A 19,684-nucleotide genomic window follows, 5' to 3' on the forward strand; every position below is an offset into this window, starting at 1 on the left:
GCTAGGACTCACCAGTCTTTAAAAAGAACTCTTATGGGGCACCTGGGTGGTTGTCATAAAGCCTCTGCCTTTGGCTCAGGTCATGATCCCAGGGTCCAGGGATCAATTACTCCCTCCCCCTTTGGGCTCCATGTTCAGTGGGAGGCCTGCTTCTCGCTGTCCTGCTCCCCTTGCTTGTCTTCCCTCTCTCACTGTCTATCTCTGTCAAATGGATAAAATAAAAATCTTTAAAAAAAAAAAAAAAGAAGTCCTTTAAAAAGAAAAAAATAAACCCTCATACCCATGGTTATAGTTTATCACACAAAAAGACAGTTTAAAATCAACAAAGTAAAAAGATGCGTGGGATGAATGAAGTTCAGATAAATCAGTGGAAGCTTTCAGGTGCCACTAACTAATGGAGTCATACAGAAAACTATGCCCTAGTAACAGGGCATTATGATATATGCAAAATATTCCCATGTGACTGACTTCAACTTCTCAGACTCCAGCCATCTTTTACCCCATTTATCATATAAATTACATTGTTAGGACAAGCACCTGGTCAGATTAGTAGAGTATGACCCAAGCCTACAGGCATACAAAAAATACTTTTTTCAAACAAAGTATCATAAGAGTTCTGAGGTTGTGTCTCGGGAGCCATCCAAAGGCCAGTTCTGAAGATGGGCTTTCCTTTGGAATATATAAGATTTTAGCAACCCAGATCTACTAAATTTACTCTTGTTTGTCCACCATCTTTGATGTGTGTGTGCTTCCAATAAATTTGATGAGATGTTCCTGGTTCATAAGTTAAACAATGCCTTTATAGACATAGAACTCATCAACAATCTTATTTTCTTTATTTGCAGAAATAGTCCAGGGATTTCTGGGTGGCTCAGTAAGTTAAGTGTCTGCCCTCAATCCAGGTCTGAGTCCTGGGATTGAGCCTAAGTAGGGCTTCCTGCTCAGTGGGGAGCCTGCTTCTCCCTCTTCCTCTGCCTGCCCCACCCCTGACCTATTGTTTCTCTCTCTCTAGCTCTCTGTCAAATAAATTAAATCTTAAAAATAAAGAAAGAAAGAAAATAAATAGGCCACTTACCTTTATTCTAGAATTTCATCTGTTTCCTTTAAACTTACATTTTCCCATGATTTCACGTACACACACACACACACACACACACACACACACACATATCTCTCTCTCTCTCTCTCTCTCTCTCTCTCTCTCTCTCTCTCATTGCTTCTTTTCCCTAGGAAGATTCTTTTGCTTACATTTCCTAGCCTTAGAGACATATCCATTGGAACTTGGTGCAGTGTTATAGGAGGAACACTGAGACCCTGCAACTGACTGGCTTGAATGTGCCACAATCTTCAGATCAAAATAAGTAGAAAACATTTCTCTCTCTAGGAATGAACTGTTCATACACGAACTAGCTATGACTCACAAAAATGCATTATTTTAAATTTGGGATGTCAGAAGTTCGTAAGGCATCTCACTGGACTAAAATTGATATGTGGACAGGTATACATTCTTTCTGAGGGTCTAGGGGAAAATTCATTTTCCAGTTTGAGACTGCCCACATTCCTTAGCTCATGGCTCATCTTCTTTCCCTATTTTCAAAGCCAACAACTTTGACCACATCATGCTTATGTGACAATCTCTGGTTCTTTTCTGCCTACCTCTTTCACTTTCTTTTCTTTTCAAAGGTTTTGATTTTAAGTAATTTCTACCCGCAACATGGGGGTTGAACTCACAACCCAGAGAGAGATCAGGAGTCACATGCTATAACAATTGAGCCAGTGAGCTGCCCCCTCCCTCTTCTACTTTTAAAAATTATTGTGATTACACTAGTCTAACTCAAGTAATATAGGATGATTTCTTCATTTTAAGGTCAATTGATTAGCAACTTACTTTCACCCACAACCTTAAGTCATTTCCTTTTGTCATACAAACTAGCACATTCACAGGTTAGAAATATCTAAGCCTCTTTAGAGATCATTATTTGTAGACATATTGGGGGACTGTTATTCTGTCTACCACTAAGTAAGATTCAAAAAAATTGTGTTTGAAATTTACCCAGTAACATTTTAAGTTCAAATAATATCCTTTAATGCTGAGATATAAAGAAAAATATTAAATTCATGATCAGCCAAATTTTTTCAAGAAGTCAAGATTTGAGTTTCTTAGAAGAGTTTAGTCTAGTGGAAGTTAGGGAAATAGGACTGTTCCTTTGTGTATGTGGATATTAGTGCAGATATATTCATGTAAATAAAATGTAGATGTCATTATTACTTGTAATTCTTTGATTAGTATATAATATCCCTCTGATAATTGACTAAATAATAAAAGATGAGGCAGTCAAACTAGTAATAGTCTAGAAAACAAAAACAAAGAAATGCAGAAATAAATAAAAATATCTAATTATCAACATTCAATTTTTTTGTAATAATTACTATTAACATTTCACTTCTTCCTGTACCTATTAATAATTGAAGGGGGAAAATCTTCTTAAGGAGAGATGGGACTAAGTTTCAATTTCTTTACCTCTATGAATTTATGAGTTCTGACAATTTGTCAACTCCATTTATGCTAAAGATACACAATGATAATATTTGTGATGACATTTACAGAAGAAAAATGCTTGGTGCTACATTTTTCATATAATTTTAATATGATTTTTGAAAAGAAAGAAAATGTGAAAGTTGTATGTCTAAAAGGATAATCTCAATCTTTTAAAAATACATACTTATTTTCTAAAATTGGGTGTATTTAATTAATTATATCTAATAGGGCTAGAGCAGAGGAAATATTTTTAAATAAATGCACTCACAAATGTGTAGAAAATAGTGAAAACCTATACTGAAAAATATTTCTCTAGCCATTAGCAATTTTTACAAGTTTGATATTTCTGTTCAGACCTGATTAAGATTCTTTTGAAAATTCAGATAATTTAATATTCAAAGACACATAAAATGAAACTAATGAATGCAAATGCAATCATTGCCAGTATGTTTTAGATTTGACCAAATTAAGAATATTACTGGATCAGCAAGTAAACTGGTGATGCAAGTAAATGTTACTTGATTTTAATCAGAAATTATGCTATATGAATATTGGTGAACAATTACTTTGAAAAATAAATGCATTAGAACTCTGCTGCACCTCTTCTCACCTGACAGGAGAGAGTGAATGCCCAAAGCTTTGCTGGGGAAGCAGCAGCAAAGTGCGGTTCGCGCCAAGCCGAAAAGCTCTGCGAAAGCTCTGCATTCGCTGGGAAAGCAGAGACGGGTCTGGGGCTGTTGCTGCTGCTTGCCTGAGCATTGTCTGGGTAGCTTGGCGGGAGAAACCCGCATAGAACGAAAACCTCTTTGCCAGGACATCCCGTCTGCGCAAGAGAGAAGCATGGTCGTGCCTGTGGTAAGAGCCTTAAGGAAAGGGACACGCCTGTCACCCTCGCTCTCCAGGAGCTTCTGTGGGGAAGGAGCAGCAAGCTGTCCTGGGAAAAGAGAGGAACCGTTGGCATTGCTGTCGGAAACCTGATGTGAAGCACGAGAGCATGCCTTCTGAGGAACCGGGGGCAGGTGGCAAGGAAAGTGTCACCCACTCCCTGTGCAGAGAGACAGAAGCCGGGCTGCTAAGGAGACACGAGGGGACGACCAGAGCAGGGGCGCATGCTCCACATTGAGAAAGGAGTCTGGGCAGAAGGCAGGCCTTTCTGGGGCCTCTAGTCCCAAGGGGACCACAGGTGTTTGGCCACCTGTCCCTAGGGAAGATTTCGGGTTGCCACCAGGCGCCCGACTCTGAACTCGCAGAAACTGCTCCCTGTAGTGACGGGCAGTCAGGTACCATCTTCCTCCAGGATGTGGCAGCGTTTGCAGTGGCACTGGTGTCTGGGGAATGAGCGGGACTGTTCCACAGGTGCTAGCCATCGCAGGGTGCGAGCGGTGTGCAGTGCTGCTCTTGCCTCTCGTCTCTTCTGGGGAAGACACAGGCATGCTCCCAAGTCCGCCTGAATGCCAGAGGGAAAAGCCAGGCCCTGGCTAAGCTGGGAGATGACAGTCTGCACAGAGTGCCTCCTGGGCGACACACACTGCTGCAGGGTCAAGGCGTTGTCAGCCTACTTGGAGAGGCAGTTTGAACCCAGGGAACGAACCTCCTGCCCAGGAAACCAAGGTCCAAGGGGCACCAACTGTCCCGCACTTCTCCCCTGACGCGAGAGAGCAAACTCCCAAAGCTTTGCTGAGGAAGCAGCAGGAAAGTGCGTTTCGTGACAAGCCGAATACCTCTGCAAAGAGCTTAGCTTTCGCTGGGAAATTTCAGAGTAGGTTCTGGGGAATGCTGCTGCTTGCCTGTGCAGTCTCTGGGTAGTGCGGTGGGAGAACCCCGCATAGAGCAAAACCCTCTTTCCCTGGACATCCCAACTGACGGAGATAGAAGCATGGTCGCCCCTTGGGAAAGAGCCTTAAGGAAAGGGACACACCTGTCACCCCTCTCTCCAGGAGCGTGTCTGGGGAAGACGAAAACGCCACCCCGAGAGAAGAGAGAGCCTTTGGCATTGCTGTTGGAAAACTGAGGTAAAAACGAGAGCCGCCGTCTGAGGAACAGCATTCCAGTGGCAAGAAAAGGGTCACCCGCACTGTGTGCAGAGAGAAAGAAGCCTGGCTGCTAAGGAGACAGGAGGGGACGACTAGGGCAGGGGCGCTTGCTCCACTTTGAGAAAGGAGTCGGGGCAGAAGGAAGACCTGTCCTGGGCCTCTGGGCACAAGGGGACAGCAGGTCATTGGCTACCTGTCCCGAGGGCAGACTTCAGGTTTCCAGCAAAAGACCAACCCTGAACTTGCAGGAACTGATCCCATGAACAACGGGCAGTCAGCTACCATCTTCCTCCAGGATGTGGAAGCGTTCGCGATGGCAGTGGTGTCTGGGGATGGAGCGGGGACATTCCACACAGGCTAGCCATCGCAGGGTGCGGGCAGTGTGCAGTGATGCTCTTGCCTCTCGTCTCTTCTGGGGAAGACACAGGCATGCTCCCAAGTCCGCCAGAATGCCAGAGGAAAGAGCCAGTGGCTGGCTAAGCTGGGAGATGACAGTCTGCACAGAGTGCCTCCTGGACACACACTGCTGCAGGGTCAAGGCTTTGTCAACCGAGTTCAGAAAGGCAGTTAGAACCCAGGACACGAACCTCCTGCCCGGGAGAGCAAGGTCCAAGGGGCACCAATTGTCCCGCACTTCTCCTCTGACGCAAGACAGTGAAGTCCCAAAACTTTGTGAGGAAGCAGCAGCAAAGTGCTGTTCTCGCCAAACCGAAAACCTCTGCAAAGAGCACAGCTTTCGCTGGGAAATCAGATTCTGTTCTGGGGGATGCTGTGCTTGCTTGTGCGTGCTCTGGGCAGCGTGGTGAGAGAAACCCGCATAGAGCGAAACCCTCATGGCCCGGACATCGCGTCTGCCCGAGAGAAACATGGTCGCCCATGGGAAGAACCTTAAGGTAAGGGACACGACCGTCACCCCACTCCCCAGGAGCCTGTTGGGGGATGGGGCAGCAAGCAGCATCAGGAGAAGAGAGGAGACATTGGCATTGCTGTAAGAAACCTGACGCGAAGCATGAGAGCATGCCTCTGAGGAACAGCGGGCTGGTGGCAAGGAAAGTGTCAACTGCTCCCTGTGCGGAGAGAAAGAAGCCAGGCTGCTTAGGAGATACTAGGGGACGACTAGGGCTGGGGCACGTGCTCCACTTTGAGAAAGGAGTCTGGGCAGAAGTCAAACCTGTCCTGGAGCTCTGGGCACAAGGGCACAGCAGCTCATTGGGCACCTGTCCCTAGGGCAGACTTCAGGTTGCCACCAGAAGCCCGACCCTGAACTCCAGAAACTGCTCCCTGTTGCGATGGGCAGTCAGCTACCATCTGCCTCCAGGATGTGGCAGCGTTTGCGATGGAAGTGGCATCTGGGGAAGGTGCGGGGACAGTTCCACACAAGCTAGCCATCCAAGGGCAAGGGCGGTGTGCAGTGCTGCTGTTGCCTCTCCTCTCGTCTGGGGAAGACACAGGCATGCTCCCAAGTCCGCCTGAATGCCAGAGGACAAAGCCAGGCCCTGGCTACGCCGGGAGATGTCATTCTGCACAGAGTGCCTCCCTGGGTGACACACACTGCTGCAGGGTCTAGGCTTTGTCTGCCTACTTCGAAGAGGCAGTTTGAACCCAGGGCGCGAACCTCCTGCCCAGGAACGCAAGGCCCAAGAGGCATGAATCTCCTGCACCTCTTCTCCCCTGAGGCGAGACAGCGAACGCCCAAAGCTTTGCTCGGAACCAGCAGCAAAGTGGCGTGCGCGCCAAGCCGAAAAGCTCGGCGAAAGCTCTGCATTCGCTGGGGGATCAGAGTCGGGTCTGGGGGCTGTTGCTGCTGCTTGCCTGAGCGTTGTCTGCGCAGCGAAGATGGAGAAACCCGCATAGAGTGCACCCTCTTTGCCCGGATATCCCGTCTGCCCGCAAGAGAAGCAAGGCCGCGCCTGTGGCAAGAGCCTTAAGGAAAGGGACAAGCCTGTCACCCTCGCTCTCCAGGAGCTTGTGTGGGGAAGGCACAGCAAGCTGTCCAGGCAGGAGAGGAGCCGTAGGCATTGCTGTCGGAAACCTGACTCAAAGCAAGAGAGCATGCCCTCTGAGGCACAGCGGGCGGGTGGCAAGGAAAGTGTCACCCGCAGCGTGTGCGGAGAGACAGAAGCCTGGCTACTAAGGAGACACGAGGGGACGACTAGGGCAGGGACGCATGCTCCCCTTTGAGAAAGAAATCTGGGCAGTAGCCAGGCCTGTCCTGGGGCTCTGGGCACAAGGGCACAGCAGCTCATTGGGCACCTGTCCCTAGGGCAGACTTCAGGTTGCCACCAGAAGCCCGACCCTGAACTCCAGAAACTGCGCGCTGTTGCGACGGGCAGTCAGCTACCATCTTCCTCCAGGATGTGGCAGCGTTTGCGATGGAAGTGGCGTCTGCGGAAGGAGCGGGGACAGTTCCACACAAGCTAGCCATCCAAGGGCAAGGCCGGTGTGCAGTGCTGCTGTTGCCTCTCCTCTCATCTGGGGAAGACACAAGCATGCTCCCAAGTCCGACCTGAATGCCAGAGGACAAAGCCAGGCCCTGGCTACGCCGGGAGATGTCATTCTGCACAGAGTGCCTCCCTGGGTGACACACACTGCTGCAGGGTCTAGGCTTTGTCTGCCTATTTCGAAGAGCAGTTTGAACCCAGGGCGCAAACCTCCTGCCCAGGAACGCAAGCCCAAAAAGCATGAATCTCCTGCACCTCTTCTCCCCTGAGGCGAGACAGCGAACGCCCAAAGCTTTGCTCAGGACGCAGCAGCCAAGTCGGGCGCGCCCAAGACGAAAAGCTCTGCGAAACCTCTGCATTCGCTGGGAAATCTGAGTCGGTTCTGGGGGCTGTTGCTGCTGCTTGCCTGAGCATTGTCTCGGCAGCTCAAATGGAGAAACCCGCATAGAGTGCACCCTCTTTGCCCGGATATCCCGTCTGCCCCCGAGAGAAGCATGGCCGCGCCTGTGGTAAGAGCCTTAAGGAAAGGGACACACAGGCCAGTCACCCTCGCTCTCCAGGAGCTTGTGTGGGGAAGGCGCAGCAAGCTGTCCCGGCAGAAGAGAGGAGCCATTGTCATTGCTGTCGGAAACCTGACTCGAAGCAAGAGAACATGCCCTCTGAGGCACAGCGGGCGGGTGGCAAGTAAAGTGTCACCCGCAGCGTGTGCGGAGAGACTGAAGCCTGGCTACAAAGGAGACACGAGGGGACGACTAGGGCAGGGGCGCATGCTCCCCTTTGAGATATAAATCTGGGTAGAAGCCAGGCCTGTCCTGGGGCTCTGGGCACAAGGACACAGCAGCTCCTTGGCACCTGTCCCTAGGACAGACTTCAGGTAGCCACCAGAAGCCCGACCCTGAACTCCAGAAAGTGCTCGCTGTTGCGAAGGGCAGTCAGCTACCATCTTCCTCCAGGATGTGGCAGCGTTTGCGATGGAAGTGGCGTCTGGGGAAGGAGCAGGGACAGTTCCACACAAGCTAGCCATCCAAGGGCAAGGGCGGTGTGCAGTGCTGCTGTTGCCTGTCCTCTCGTCGGGGGAAGACACAGGCATGCTCCCATGTTCGCGTGAATGCCAGAGGACAAAGCCAGGCCCTGGCTACGCCAGGAGATGTCATCCTGCACAGAGTGACTCCCTGGGTGACACACACTGCTGCAGGGTTTAGGCTTTGTCTGCCTACTTCGAAGAGGCAGTTTGAACCCAGGGCGCGAACCTCCTGTCCAGGAACGCAAGGCCCAAGAGGCATGAATCTCCTGCAACTCTTCTCCCCTGAGGCGAGAGAGCGAACGCCCAAAGCTTTGCTCGGGAAGCAGCAGCAAAATGGGGTGCGCGCCAAGCCGAAAAGCTCGGCGAAAGCTCTGCATTCGCTGGGGGATCAGAGTCGGGTCTGGGGGCTGTTGCTGCTGCTTGCCTGAGCGTTGTCTGGGCAGCGCGGATGGAGAAACCCGCATAGAGTGCACCCTCTTTACACTGATATCCCGTCTGCCCGCGAGAGAAGACTGGCGGCGCCTGTGGTAAGAGCCTTAAGGAAAGGGACATACACGCCTGTCACCCTCGCTCTCCAGGAGCTTGTGTGGGGAAGGCGCAGCAAGCTGTCCCGGCAGAAGAGAGGAGCCATATGCATTGCTGTCGGAAACATGACTCGAAGCAGGAGAGCATGCCCTCTGAGGCACAGCCGGCGGGTGGCAAGGATAGTGTCACCTGCAGCGTGTGTGGAGAGACAGAAGCCTGGCTACTAAGGAGACACGATGGGACGACTAGGGCAGGGGCGCATGCTCCCCTTTGAGAAAGAAATCTGGTCAGAAGCCAGGCCTGTCCTGGGGCTCAGGGCACAAGGGCACAGCAGCTCATTTGGGCACCTGTCCCTAGGGCAGACTTCAGGTTGCCACCAGAAGCCCGACCCTGAACTCCAGAAACTGCTTGCTGTTGCAACGGGCAGTCAGCTACCATCTTCCTCCAGTATGTGGCAGCGTTTGCGATGGAAGTTGCGTCTGGGGAAGGAGCGGGGACAGTTCCACACAAGCTAGCCATCCAAGGGCAAGGGCGGTGTGCAGTGCTGCTGTTGCCTTTCCTCATGTCTGGGGAAGACACAGGCATGCTCCCAAGTCCGCCTGAATGCCAGAGGACAAAGCCAGGCCCTGCCTACGCCAGGAGATGTCATTCTGCACAGAGTGCCTCCCTGGGTGACACACACTGCTGCAGGGTCTAGGCTTTGTCTGCCTATTTCGAAGAGCAGTTTGAACCCAGGGCGCAAACCTCCTGCCCAGGAAAGCAAGCCCAAAAAGCATGAATCTCCTGCACCTCTTCTCCCCTGAGGCGAGAGAGCGAACGCCCAAAGCTTTGCTCGGGACGCAGCAGCCAAGTCGGGCGCGCCCAAGACGAAAAGCTCTGCGAAACCTCTGCATTCGCTGGGAAATCTGAGTCGGTTCTGGGGGCTGTTGCTGCTGCTTGCCTGAGCATTGTCTCGGCAGCGCAAATGGAGAAACCCGATAGAGTGCACCCTCTTTGCCGGATATCCCGTCTGCCCGCGAGAGAAGCGTGGCCGCGCCTGTGGTAAGAGCCTTAAGGAAAGGGACACACAGGCCAGTCACCCTCGCTCTCCAGGAGCTTGTGTGGGGAAGGCGCAGCAAGCTGTCCCGGCAGAAGAGAGGAGCCATTGTCATTGCTGTCGGAAACCTGACTCGAAGCAAGAGAACATGCCCTCTGAGGCACAGCGGGCGGGTGGCAAGGAAAGTGTCACCCGCAGCGTGTGCGGAGAGACAGAAGCCTGGCTACAAAGGAGACACGAGGGGACGACTAGGGCAGGGGCGCATGCTCCCCTTTGAGATATAAATCTGGGCAGAAGCCAGGCCTGTCCTGGGGCTCTGGGCACAAGGACACAGCAGCTCCTTGGCACCTGTCCCTAGGACAGACTTCAGGTTGCCACCAGAAGCCTGACCCTGAACTCCAGAAACTGCTCGCTGTTGAGACCGGCAGTCAGCTACCATCTTCCTCCAGGATGTGGCAGCATTTGCGATGGAAGTGTCGTCTGGGGAAAAAGCGGGGACAGTTCCACACAAGCTAGCCATCCAAGGGCAAGGACGGTGTGCAGTGCTGCTGTTGCCTCTCCTCTCGTCTGGGAACTTACAGGCATGCTCCTAAGTCCGACCTGAATGCCAGAGGACAATCCAGGCCCTGGCTACGCCTGAAGATGTAATTCTGCACAGAGTGCCTCCCTGGGTGACACACACTGCTGCAGGGTCTAGGCTTTGTCTGCCTACTTCGAAGAGGCAGTTTGAAACCAGGGCGCGAACCTCCTGCCCAGGAACGCAAGGCCCAAGAGGCATGAATCTCCTGCACCTCTTCTCCCCTGAGGCGAGAGAGCGAACGCCCAAAGCTTTGCTCGGGAAGCAGCAGCAAAGTGGGGTGCGCGCCAAGCCGAAAAGCTCTGGGAAAGCTCTGCATTCGCTGGGAAATCATAGTCGGTTCTGGGGGCTGTTGCTGCTGCTTGCCTGAGCGTTGTCTGGGCAGCGCGGATGGAGAAACCCGCATAGAGTGCACCCTCTTTGCCCGGATATCCCGTCTGCCCGCGAGAGAAGCGTGGCCGCGCCTGTGGTAAGAACCTTAAGGAAAGGGACATACACGCCTGTCACCCTCGCTCACCAGGAGCTTGTGTGGAGAAGGCGCAGCAAGCTGTCCCGGCAGAAGAGAGGAGCTGTAGGCATTGCTGTCGAAAACCTGACTCGAAGCAAGAGAGCATGCCCTCTGAGGAAGAGGGCGGGTGGCAAGGAAAGTGTCACCCGCAGCGTGTGTGGACAGACAGAAGCCTGGCTACTAAGGAGACACGATGGGACGACTAGGTCAGGGGCGCATGCTCCCCTTGAGAAAGAAATCTGGGCAGAAGCCAGGCCTGTCCTGGGGCTTTGGGCACAAGGGCACAGCAGCTCATTGGGCACCTGTCCCTAGGGCAGACTTCAGGTTGCCACCAGAAGCCCGACCCTGAACTCCAGAAACTGCTCGCTGTTGCGACGGGCAGTCAGCTACCATCTGCCTCCAGGATGTGGCATCCTTTGCGATGGAAGTGGCGTCTGGGGAAGGAGCAGGGACAGTTCCACACAAGCTAGCCATCCAAGGGCAAGGGCGGTGTGCAGTGCTGCTGTTGCCTCTCCTCTCGTCTGGGGAAGACACAGGCATGCTCCCATGTCCGCGTGAATGCCAGAGGACAAAGCCAGGCCCTGGCTACGCCGGGAGATGTCATTCTGCACAGAGTGCCTCCCTGGGTGACACACACTGCTGCAGGGTCTAGGCTTTGTCTGCCTACTTCGAAGAGGCAGTTTGAACCCAGGGCGCGAACCTCCTGCCCAGGAACGCAAGGCCCAAGAGGCATGAATCTCCTGCACCTCTTCTCCCCTGAGGCGAGACAGCGAACGCCCAAAGCTTTGCTCGGAACCAGCAGCAAAGTGGCGTGCGCGCCAAGCCGAAAAGCTCGGCGAAAGCTCTGCATTCGCTGGGGGATCAGAGTCGGGTCTGGGGGCTGTTGCTGCTCCTTGCCGGAGCGTTGTCTGGGCAGCGCGGATGGAGAATCCCGCATAGAGTGCACCCTCTTTGCCCGGATATCCCGTCTGCCCGCGAGAGAAGCGTGGCCGCGCCTGTGGTAAGAGCCTAAAGGAAAGGGACATACACGCCAGTCACCCTCGCTCTCCAGGAGCTTGTGTGGGGAAGGCGCAGCAAGCTGTCCCGGCAGAAGAGAGGAGCCGTAGGCATTGCTGTCGGAAACCTGACTCGAAGCAAGAGAGCATGCCCTCTGAGGCACAGCGGGCAGGTGGCAAGGAAAGTGTCACCCGCAGCGTGTGTGGAGAGACAGAAGCCTGGCTACTAAGGAGACTCGAGGGGACGACTAGGGCAGGGGCGCATGCTCCCCTTTGAGAAAGAAATCTGGGCAGTAGCCAGGCCTGTCCTGGGGCTCTGGCCACAAGGGCACAGCAGCTCATTGGGCACCTGTCCTTAGGGCTGACTTTGGGTTGTCACAAGAAACCCGATCTTGAACTCGCAGAAACGGCTCCCAGGCGCAAAGGTCATTCAGCTACCATCTTCCTCCAGGATGTGGCAGGGTTTGTGGTGGCAGTGCTGTGTGTGGAAGGAGTGGGGACAATTCCACACATGCTAGCCATCCAAGGGCTCAGGCAGTGTGCAGTCCTGTTGTTTCCTCTCCTCTCGTCTGGGATGACACAGGCATGCTCTCGAGACCGTCTGAATGCCTTAAAAAAAACCCACTTCCTGGCTAAGCCAGGGTGACATTCTGCACAGTGTGCCTCCCTGGTCGACACATGCTGCTGCAGGGTCAAGCTGTGTCTGCTTACTTTGGAGAGGCTGTGAACCCAGGTCGCGAAGCTGGTGCCCGGGAAATCAGTGCCCAAGAGGCACCAACTCTCCCGCAGCTCTTCTTTCCTGACGCGGGAGAGTGAACGACCAAAGCTTTATTGGGGAATCTGCAGTAAAGTGAGGATTGTGCCAAGCCGAAAACCTCTGCGAAAGCACAGCATTCATTGGGAAATCAGAGTGAGTTCTGCGGGCTGCTGCTCCTGCTTGCCTGAGCCTAGTCTGAGCAGTGCGGTGGGAAAAACCTGAATAGAGCGAAAGTCTCTTTGCCTGGACATCCTTTCTGCCGGAGAGAGAAGCATGGTCGTGCCTGTGGTAAGAGCTTTAAGAAAAGGGACACACCTGTCACCGCTCTTTCCAGGAGCATGTCTGGGGAAGGCGTAGCACGCTGCCCCTAGAGAAGGGAGGAGCCGTTGGCATTGTTGTGGGAAAACTGACGCAAAGCAGGGGAGCCTGTCATCTGAGGAACAGGTGGCTGGTGGCAAGAGAGACTGGGTGGAAACCGTGCTGTCTCCGTGAAAGACGGGTAACACGGGAGCTGCAGACGTGCCCCTCCGTTGTTCCTTTCTGGCCTAGCTGAGTGAAAGGGCGCCTACTCTGATGTCCTCCGATGCGAGGGCAGGGTACCTTCTTCAGGATTCCGCACCAACACACTGGCGCGTGAATCTTTCTCTCTTCGCAAGAGAGGCCTGCACGTGAAAGGCAGCTCGGCTTCAGGATTGTTTCTTGGAGGTAAGGTTGTGGTTCTCTCTCTCGTTGTCCAAGCTCAGCTTTGAGAAGGCATTCTTCTCCATGGAGCCACGAGTGCAGGACGGTGTTGGCATCCCACACTGACTTCTTTCTCACAGGGAGGCAGAGGGACTTTATCTTAGGTGTTCACACACACTCTGAGTTAGCAAACCGCTTCCCCGTGTACAACGCCAGGTGTTGAGCTGGCAAGGGCAGGGCCCTCAGCCTGGGCGCTCCCCCGTCAGGAAGGGACTGCTTCCTCGCACATCCACGCTTCTCTCTTCGCGGACACTGCGGGAGGAGACTTTTCCTGGAGAACGGTGTTGCTTTGAATTCAGGGGCCCGCTGGCTCCTTTGGCTTCCAAGCCCCTGTGTGAAACAACTCTGTCTCCATGAAACATGCTATCATACCAGAGGTGCTGGCGGCTCCCACAGTTCCCTGGGTTGGAAGCCAAAGCCCTCAGGGTGTGTGTATGATCGCCAGCATCTGAGAGAAGTCATTTTGGCTTTAGGGGAAACCGGAGCTGACTGGGTCCCCTCCATGAAGCTCCTTCAGGGAGGTGAGGGGTTCGAGCCTTGCTCTGTGCTTCTGGGTGTCACAACTGCTTCTCTCTTCACGGGATTGAGTGTGGCAGGCAGGGTAACTGCAACATCCCGATGTACTCTCGTGGAACTTGCTTTGTGCTTCCACACCTCCTCCACGCCAGGCCTGCCCTCTCCCCCATTTCGGGCAGATCTCCCTGCAAAGGCTGCATCCAAGGATATGTGCCTGAAGGAGGGTGTCAACGACCTGTCCTCTGCCTGAGATGGGTATACAGCACAGTGCTTTCCTAATGCTTGCTCCAGGGGCCCAACGATGATGATGGTCAGGCTGAGATAAGCGGGGCTGCTGTCAGAAGTACTCCCCCGCACTCAGACCTGCAATGTGTACTGCAAGGGTCCCGCGGGCATGGTAGCAGCTAGAGCCGGTTTTGATGCCCTTGTGCGAGGCTTCTGTGAGGCTGAGTGAAGGGCCATCTTCTTGCATGTCCTACAAACCAATGGTCGGGAACATTCTTTATGCTTCTGCACCAACTCGCGGGCACGACCCAAGGGCCCTGTGATGGAGACCCAAGCCATCAGGGTTTGTGCACTTGCGTCCACTTCTGAGAGAAGGCTTTGGGCTTTAGGGAGACACGAAGCTGACAGGACCCCCTCGGTGAACCTGGTTAAAGGGGTGAGGGGTTGGCACTTGCTCTGGGCTTCTAAGTGTCACCACCGCTTATCTCCTCACAGGATGGAGTGGGGCTTGCTGGGCCAATGCGTCGTCCCGAAGCAAGCCCGTGGCACAGGTTCTGCGTGTTCACCACCCGTTTAGGGCAGGGCTCAATCCTTAGGGCGCCGCCAGAGAGGTTTGCCTGAAAGCCGTAGTCGACGTCCTGTCCTAGCAGCAGAGTGCTCTCTTAACACTTGCTCTCATGGGGCGGACTGATGGGTGGGCGTGCGTCGGGTTGAGGAAAGCCAAGCTGCTGTCAGAAGTCCGCCCGCGGGGGGCGCCTGGGTGGCTCAGTGGGTTAAGCCGCTGCCTTCGGCTCGGGTCATGATCTCAGGGTCCTGGGATCGAGTCCCGCATTGGGCTCTCTGCTCGGCAGGGAGTCTGCTTCCTCCTCTCTCTCTCTCTCTGCCTGCCTCTCTGCCTACTTGTGATCTCTCTCTCTGTCAAATAAATAAATAAAATCTTAAAAAAAAAAAAAAAAAAAGAAGTCCGCCCGCGCCCTCCGAGTTTGTTCTGCGGTGGGTCCCGCTTCACGGTCGCAGCAGGAGCCGATTCCGACGCCCTTGTCGGGGCTTCAGTGAGGCCGAGAGAAGGGGCCGCCTGCTTGGACGGATCATGACCCCAGGCCCGGCATGCAGCCTTCCTTAGGTTTAAGCCCCAACCCGACGCGCCATCTCTTTATCTCTTCGAGAAAGGCCTCCATCTCTTTATCTCTTCGAGAAAGGCCTGCACGTGAAAGGTAGCTCGGCTTTAGGCTTGTTTCTTGGAGGTAAGGCGGTGGTGCTTACTTGAGGTTTCCAGGCTAAGCTTGGAGACGGCATCCTTGTCTGTGGAGCTACGTGTGTGGGGACAGTGTTGGCATTCCACCCTGACTTGTTTCTCACAGGGAGGTCGAGGAGCTTGACCTCGGGCGTTCCCACACACTCCGAGACAGCAAACCGCTTCCCCGTGGAAGTCGCGAGGTGCTGCCCCGGAAGAGGCTGTCCCCACAGCCCGGGTGCTCTGTCCTCAGGAAGCAGGCCCATTGCTCTCACATCCATGCTTCTCTCTTTGCGCACGTCGTTCAGGGAGGACATTTTTCCCGGAGCACGGTGTTGCTTTGAATTCAGGGCCGCGCTGTCCGTTTCGGCATCCAGGCCCCTGGGTGAAACGACTATGTGTCCCTGAAACGCACTGTCGCAGCAGAGATGCTGGCGGCATCCATCTGTCTCTGATATGGAGGCCAAGCCATCAAGGTGTGGGCACGTTCATATGCGCCTAAGAGAAGGCTTTGGGCTTCAGTGGAATGGGGACTTGACAGGGCATTCTCGGTGAAGCTCGTTAAACGTGGTTAGTGATTGGCGCCTTGCTCTGTGTTTCTAGGTGTCACCACCGCTTCTCTCTTCACAGGACAGAGTGGGGCTTGCTGTGCAAAGGTGTTCTGCTGAAGCCCTCCCTTGGCAGTGGCTCTGTGCTTCTGCCAAAACATCAAGGCATGCTTCCCTGCTAAAGCGCTCCCAGAGAGGTTTGCCTGAAGACCAGTGTCGCCGTCCTGTCTTCTTTGTGAGCCGGGTATGCAAGGACAGGCCTGTTTCTGCCCAGACTCCTTTCTCAAAGTGGAGCACGTGCTCCTGACCTAGTCGTCCCCTCGTGTCTCCTTAGCAGCCAGGCGTCTGTCTCACAGGGAGCGGGTGACACTTTTCTTGCCACTGGCCCGCTGTTCCTCAAAGGGCAGGTTCTCGTGCTTCGCGTCAGGTTTCCGACAGCAATGCCAATGGCTCCTCACTTCTCTTAGGGCAGCGTGCTGTGCCTTCCCCAGACATGCTCGTGGAGAGAGTGGTGAGAGGTATGTCCCTTTTCTCAGGGCTCTTACCACAGGTGCGACCATGCTTCTCTATCGGGCAGAGGGGATGTCTGGGCAAAAGGGTTTCACTCTATGCAGGTTTTTCCCACCGCGCTGCCCAGACTAGGCTCTGGCAAGCAGAAGCAGCAGCCCACAGAACGGACTCAAATTTCCCAGCAAATGCTGCTGAGCTTTCGCAGAGGTTTTCGGCTTAGCGCAAACCGCACTTTGCTGCTGCTTTTTCAACAAGGCTTTGGGCGTTGTCTCTTTCGTGTCAGGGAAGAAGAGTTGCGGGAGAGTTGGTGCCTCTTGGGCCTTGCTTTCCCAGGCACCAGGTTTGCACCCTGGGTTCACACTGCCTCTCCGAAGTCAGCAGACACAGCCTTGACCCATCAGCAGCGTGTGTCGCCTAGGGAGGCACTCTGTGCTGACTGTCATCTCAGGGCTTACCAGGGCCTGGCTTTTTCTTCTGGCATTCAGGCGGACTTGGGAGCATGCCTGTGCCTTCCCCAGACGAGAGGAGAGACAACAGCAGCATTGCACACCACCAGCCCCCTGGCATGGGGAGGTGTGGGGAACTGTCCCCGCTCCTTCCCCAGATACCACTGCATCCTCAAAGGCTGCCACATCCTGGAGGTAGGCGGTAGATGACTGACCATTGCTCCAGGGAAGAGTTTCTGGGAGTTCAGGGTTGCGCACCTGGTGGCAACCCGAAGCCTGCCCTAGGGACAGGTGGCCAAGGAGCTGCTGTTCCCTTGGGACCAGAGGCCCAGGACAGGCCTGCCTTCTGCCCAGACTCCTTTCTCAAAGTGGAGCACGTGCCCCTGCCCTAGTCGACCCCTCGTGTCTCCTTAGAAGCCAGGCTTCTGTCTCTCCGCACCAGCCACAGAGACCCAAAATGGCTTTTAACAGATCAGGCAAAAGAAAAAAAAAGTTTGAGTAGAATCCCCATTGGTCTAGCTCTGAATCACATGCTCCAGGTTCCGAACCAATCACTGTAGCCAGAGGGATGGCTGATGCTGATTGGTCACATCTGGGTCATGTGTTAACTGGTGGAGCTCGGGAATATTTATTACCTTATAAACCTGGAAGGGTGGGTGATTCCCCACCGGTCTCTTGCTGTAATTGGGAAGAGAGGACTAAATCCTGGGCAGGCAAAAACTGAATTCACCAAGGGATGTCCAGTCCTTCTTGAACATCTCCAGTGATTCTCCTGATATTCGCTTCCTGCTCAGAATTTCTCCCATATGTTTTCCAGTTACCCTTGGTAATTTCCTCAACTCTCCTGAGGTCAGGGTTCTGTGGCTTTAGGCTGAATCACTTCAAACATGGACATGACCCTCTTCTTCTGTTGCCCAAGATGCCCCTATTATGCATTAATGTGCATAATCTCTTCCATAGTCTGAATGTGTGTGTCCCCTTAAATCCATATATTGCAATTTTAACCCCCAATGTTATGGTGTTAGGGGGTGGGGCCTTGGGAGGTGACTAAGTTATGATGGTGGAGCCCTCACAAATGGTATAATGAAAGAGATCCCACAGGGGCACCTGGTGGCTCAGGCAATGAAAAAGCTGACTCTTGATTTCATTTCAGGTCATGATCTCCCCAGTCCTTGCCAGCAAGCCTGTGTCTGGCTCCATGTTTTGTATGCAATCACCTTAAGGATACACTCTCTCTCTCAATCTCTCTCTCTCAAATAAATATATAAATATATTTTTTTAAAATAGAGAAAGGGCACCTGGGTTGCTCAGTCCATAAGCATCTGCCTTTTGCTCAGGTCATGATCCCAGAGTCCTAGGATTGAGCCCCACATTGGGCTCCCTGCTTGACTGAGCCTCTACTTCACTCTTTCCCTGTGCCCGGCTCGTGCTTTCTTTTCAAAAAAAAAAAAAAATAGTAAGTAGAACCTTTTCAAAATTGAATTAAATTTTTAAAAAGAGAGATCCTACAGAGTCCCTTGCATTATGACAAAGCAAGAAGACACCAGCTAAGAACAACGAAGGGGGCTCTCCCCAGAAAATGACTATGATGCCTGATAACACTCCATCTGGTCTTAAGGCATAACTTGCTTCAAGTGAACACTTTCCTTACTTGCTAACCTAATGCTCTTGACAGAACTAATGGCCTTGCTTTGAGATTTGCAGGCTGCTCCCCTTAAGGAATGAAGAACCAGAGCTTTCCCAGGCCACAGAGGCCAGCAAGTCTGTTTGAAGCCAGCTCAGCTTTCTGATCAGCCTATTTTTTCTCTTTTAAGTCACACAAATGACTTTACTGACCTCCTTTGTGGAACTGTAAATTTTGCCCTCTTTTGCAGAAAGAAGAGAGGACTCCTGCACATCACAGAACAAGAATCAGATCTCCCTGTACAATTCCAGACCACCAAGGCAACATTTGTAGCTGGCACAGAGTCTGCACATGATGAAGAAACACTGCAGGACACTGCACCCCCTTTGCTGAAGAATGGCCCTAAACTCCTTTAAAAACTCCTGGGCCAGGTAGAAACCTCAGAGTTGGCTTTTGGACAGGAGCCCACCTTCTCCACAGGTTGCCAGTCTCCTGAATGAAATTCAAATTCCTTTCCAATAGAAACTCATCTCTTCCATGATGATCTTTCAGGTGACGGGCAGCCAGACTTGGGTTCAGTAACAATGCTGACTTGATCTTAGACTTTTCAGCCTCTGGAACTGTGAGCGATCATTTTTTTTTTTTGTTTGCAAACTATCTAGTCTATGGTATTTTGCTATAGCAGCCCAAGTGGACTAAATATTTGGACAGTGAGTGGGTTTGGAATTAGAGCACATCACAGAAAACCAGAGAACCCCAAAGACCAGATAGCACTGACTGTTCATCTTGTGATGCCAGATGGCTGGGATCAGTTTCCTCCCAAGCCAGCTATTCTCCCAGCTCTTTGTATCATGCTTCCATCTCAAGACCTACACCATGTGTTTCTCAGTACCAGGTGAAATTAGAAATTGAGATGATTTCATTATTTAAGAAGTTTAGCTTCTTTTGTCTTCAATTCTCCATTCCAGACTATGCTCTGGGCTTTGCCTTTCATAACCAAAAAGGCCACTAAAGTATTTTCCTAAACCACAGTCACAAAACACTTCTTTCCTAAGTTAAAACTTTGGCGTCCCCCCCCCACCTCCATATCTTGGCTATTGTATAACAATGCTGCAGTCAACCTAGGGTTGTATATATCTTTTTGAATTAGATATACACACCTCTATGTTTATTGCAGCACTATTTATAGTAACAAAGCTATGGAAGCAGTCCAAATGCCCATGGGTAGATGAATAAAGAAGATGTGTTATGTATATACAACAGAAAATTACTCAGTCATGAAAAGGAATGAAATCTTGCAACTTGCAACTACATGGGTAGAACTAGAGGGTGTAATGCTAAGTGCAATAAGCCAGGCAGAGAAAAACAAATACCATATTATTTCACTCATATGTGGAACTTAAGC

Source organism: Mustela nivalis (genome assembly GCF_964662115.1).
Source record: "Mustela nivalis genome assembly, chromosome: 14".
NCBI lineage: Eukaryota > Metazoa > Chordata > Mammalia > Carnivora > Mustelidae > Mustela > Mustela nivalis.